General features: G+C 32.9%; 1 protein-coding gene across 2 annotated transcripts in view; it reads right to left on the reverse strand.

Moving 5' to 3' along the window:
• The window catches only part of LOC117173559 (putative ankyrin repeat protein RF_0381), a 17,791-nt gene that overhangs the window by 386 nt on the left and 12,460 nt on the right, over nucleotides 1–4,945 (reverse strand). The gene's annotated exons all lie outside the window — the stretch shown is intronic.

A 4,945-nucleotide genomic window follows, 5' to 3' on the forward strand; every position in this document is an offset into this window, starting at 1 on the left:
AAGCTATCTAAGGATGGTACTATAGAACGCCACCTCAAGGTAGGCCTAGTGGCGCCATCTCTTGGTCAGGCCGGAAACTTATCAATCCACCCTCGTATGCTCGGTCCGTATTTGCTTTGAAAATTTAATGAGAATTTATAGGCATTTTGAATTAGGATTTGAAAAATCGTATTTTCTAGCTTAATTAATTATAATTATATTATTTGAATTTCGCGGCCAAACGTATCGGTTCAAATTTTAAAGAGCGTATAACCAACTATACTCTTAAAAGATTAATAATATTAATAGAAGCAAAATGTGGTTTCTAAATACATTTTAAACACTTTGTAGTCGAGTTTCAGTTAAAACAAACAATTTATAAAAAAATTAATTCTCAACAAAATAATTATATTTTGAACCCAAAAGATGAATCTTCTGCCAAAAAAAGATACAGTTTCAATAACAAATATAAATTTTTAACAAAAAAAGATAAATTTACAAACCAAAACTATAATAGTTCAATTCACATTTTCTACTACAAATTTAAATTTTAAAGCCAGACTGGAATAGTTACATCTTCAGATAAAAAATTAATCAGCCAAAGAAAAAATATGAAATTTTGACCAAATAATGGAATTTTCAACCCAGAAGATGAATTTTGTATCAACAAAAAAAACGATTTATAACTAGATTTTTTGAATTGAAGAAATGAATTCTTAACAAAAAGATTACATTTCTATCAAAAAAGGTCAGTTTTCCACAAAAAAATGGAATTGTTAAAGTGAATTTTTAACTAAAATGATCAATTTTCTACCAAAAATGAAATACTTAAATTTTCAGTTGTTAAAATAAAATTTGAACAAAAAAACACAAATTTTCAACCACAGAAATTAATTTTTAACCAAAAAGATAATGTTTCAACTAATGTCAGTACTGTCCTATACCAAAAATGACGGATTTTCAACAAATAGATATATTTTCAACTGAAAATAGAATAATTAAATTTTCCGTAAAAAACTTAATTTTCAATCAAATTAAAGTAAATTTTTAACGAAATAGTATAATTTTCAACCAAGAAGATAGAATTTCCATCAAAAAAGATAAATTTTCGACAAAAAAGGAACAGTTACATTTTCAGTTAATGAAATTAATTCTAAATAAAAAAATAACAATTTTCAACCAAAAAGATAAATTTTCAACTAATAAGATGAATTTTATACCAAAATAAACAACTTTTAACAAAGTACGTGAATTTTTAAAGAAATTTTAAATCAAAAAGAGGAATTATTCACCAAGAGGCTTAAATATTTTGCCCATAAATTCGAATTTTCAATAAAATACTGAAACTTTAAACAAAATATTTGAATTTTTAACTAAGAAGATAAACTTTGAGGCAAACATGTACGAGTTAAATTTTCAGTTAAAACAATTAATTTTGAACAAACTAATTAAATTTTGAACAAAAAATGGGGTTTAAATTGAAATGATGAATTATGAACTAATAAAATGAATTTTTAACAAAGTAGTTCCACTTCCTACTACGTAGTTTAAATCTCAACGAAAAAGGATGAATTCTCAACAAAAAACGTGACATTTTATATTCAAAAGAAAAACAATTTTTATTTCATACCAAAAATAATTGAATTCAACCAAAAAAGGCGGATTTTAATGAAAATAGTTTAAATCGTCAACCAAAAAATATTAATTTGCAACGAAATAGTTGCAGTTTTTAACCATACTAATAAAATGAACTTCAACTTTAGTTTTTCGAAAATTCCCTAATTCTATCAGATTTTTCCTAACATTTCCTGACTCTGGAAATACCTGATCTGTAGCAACTCTGAAAATTAAAAAGGTATATGTTTATTTTACTCTAGAATATTTTTGTAACAATATTTGTGTTATGATATATATTTGTTTAAACAATAAGTGTTTTAAGTTGTCTTAAATGCTCCGTCGGAGCTTAAATGCTCAAGAGCATTTGCTCAAAATAAATTCTTGGGCATTTAAGAACTCTACAGGTAAGTATAGCTCGTGATTGAAGGAAAGAATTTAAAAAAAAAGATCAAAATTTGAATTTTTAGCTGCGTTGTATACAAAAAAAGTACAATTTTCGGTGAACATACGAGGTGTATTCAAAAAGTAAGGTGACTTTTCAATTTTCGCGGGCTACGTACATTCAAGTTTTAAATTTTTTGTTTTTTTGTGTTGGTACACTCGTCAAGATCATATGTTCACAGTTTAGACTATATAGCTCGTGTTGTTTTTCTGGCAGAGGCGTAAAAGGTTAGAAGGGTTTGGTGTGCTCGGCGATTTTCTTCTTTCGACAAAAATGGAGCAAAGAGTTTGCATTAAATTTTGCGTGACAAATGGAATCCAGTGCCCTAAAACTCTTGAAATGTTGACAGTTGCATACGGTGAGTCTACTCTGAGTAAGAAAAATTTGTATAAGTGGTACAAGCTGTTCCAAGAAGGCCGAGAGGATGTCGAAGACGAACCTCGCCCTGGGCGTCCCAGCATGTCAACAACAGATGAAAACGTTTAAGCAGTGGAAGAAATGGTGTTGAATAATCGCCGAATTACCATCAGAGAAGTTGCTGAAGATGTTGGCATATCGGTTGGCTCATGCCATGCTATCTTTTCGGACGTTCTGGGCATGAGACGTGTGTCAGTGAAATTTGTTCCAAAATGCTTAATTTTGATCAAAAGATGCATCACATGACCATCGCTCAGGAGATGTTGAATGAAGTCAATAATGATCCTGATTTTCTCAAAAGGGTTATAGCTAGGGATGAATCGTGGGTATATGGTTATGACGTCGAAACTAAAACCCAATCGTCTCAGTGGAAGCATCCTGAGTCCCCAAGACCGAAAAAGCACGTCAAGTTCGGTCAAATGTGAAGGTTTTGCTCACTGTCTTCTTTGATTACCGTGGCGTAGTGCATCAGGAATTCTTACAACAAGGTCGTACGGTCAGTAAGGAGTATTACCTTCAAGTTATGCGCCGTTTGCGAGAGGCGATACGCAAAAAACATCCGGAACTTTGGAAAAAAATTCGTGGCTTTTGCATCACGATAATGCACCTGCTCATTCATCGTTGCTTGTGAAAGATTTTCTGACCAAAAACAGCACCACAGTCATGCCTCAGCATCCATATTCACCGGATTTGGCCCCCAGTGACTTTTTTCTTTTCCCAAAACTGAAGAGACCCATGAAAGGACATCGATTTTCAACGATTGAGGAGATAAAAACTGCATCGCTGAAAGAACTCAAGTCTATACCACAAAATGATTATCAGAAGTGCTTCGATGATTGGAAAAAGCGTTGGCACAAGTGTATTATATCTGAGTGGGATTACTTTGAAAGGGACAACATAAATATTGAGGAATAAATTAATATTTTTTGAGAAAACCATAAAGTCACCTTATTTTTTGAACACACCTCGTAGAGTTTACTGAGAAATAGGCGCGCCAGCGCTAACCAGTCACGTTAAGGTACTATAGTACCCTCGTCTCGTCTTCGACGCGACGCATACGCGGTGCGAGGGGATACAGGAATTGGGACCACTGCATAAAACAAAAATATTTTAAAAGAGTAATAGTATAATATCAAGAGAATATTTTTGACATGTTGTCCTATCCGATGAAAAACAAAAAAAAATCGATTTTTTAATATTTCAAAACCCATGTAACCCCTTAATGTACAGTAATATGGAAAATAATTTCAAATTACTGCCATACATCGATTTTTAAGAGAAAAAAACTTTATCTTTCTTACGTCTGGGAAAATTTTAATTTATAAATAAAACAATATACACTTTATTACTATTAAGGCCATGTGACGAGAGAGTCACGTGACCAAACCTGGTCCTCAATTTTTCTTTCCCAACTTACGTCTAAACAAAATGAGGTATCGCTCTGAAAGTTTGAGAAATGAAAGAGGAGGTAATAAAGTCCATGTCTCTTGTTTGTTCCAGTGGAAATTCTGAAGAAAAAATCTTTTCGAAGAAAATACAAATGGAAGTTAGATCTTTACTTTCCTTTTCCAACTTACGTTCACACGGAATGAGATTTTGTTTAAAAACTTGGCACGCTAAATAGAAGGTATGCAGGAATGTGTCTCTGGTCCTAAATAATTAGAAATATGAACATGTTTTTAAATATTATTATTTTGGAGAAATACCGACCGTGCTGTAAAACCCTGCAAGCAATTTTCAATGTTGTCAGTGGGCTAGTTATGAGGTTTATATTTGTCAAAGTGGGGCAAAACAAAAAAAATCGCTCACGAGCATTATGTACAAATAATGAAAAAACTAATTTTTGCACTTGAAATGCAAATAAACAAATTTGATCTGACACACGTATCAGCTGTGTCAAGGCAGCACTATAGCAGCGAGTAGACAACTTCCATGTTTGTCGCGGGACATCAAAAGGTGGCGGACCTTTCCCCTCATTGCATCACCCCGCAATGGCATGCCTATTCCCTTGTTTCCTATGTCCATGATAACTTCGAACTACTGAGGGTTATGGGTAAAACAGATTGCATGATTACTGACAGAGAAAGTTAAAAGTCAAACTTCTGCTGTAAATCCTAAATGCGTCCGTCGGTAATCATTATTTTCATAAATAAACTTTTGTCCTCCCCCGACTCTTTGCAAGGCCACAAACGACCCTATAATACGAGGGTAGTTCAATAAGTCCTTAGAATGACCAACAGATGGCGCGCGAATCGCTCCAAATCATCTGTTTTCAGTCAGCACCACTCCCGACTAGATATATGGTGCAGTCACAGTCCACATCTTCTGAGATTACGTGTTTTTATAACCAATTGAAAAAAAAATTGTTCGTTAAGAAAAATAGAAAAGAACGAGTTCAGAGCGGTAATCAAACATTTTCATTTAAAGGGTTTAACTCCACATGAGATAAAAAATGAATTGGACTCAGTTCATGGCACATCTGCCCCTGCC

This window comes from Belonocnema kinseyi, chromosome 1, assembly GCF_010883055.1.
Source record: "Belonocnema kinseyi isolate 2016_QV_RU_SX_M_011 chromosome 1, B_treatae_v1, whole genome shotgun sequence".
Lineage (NCBI taxonomy): Eukaryota > Metazoa > Arthropoda > Insecta > Hymenoptera > Cynipidae > Belonocnema > Belonocnema kinseyi.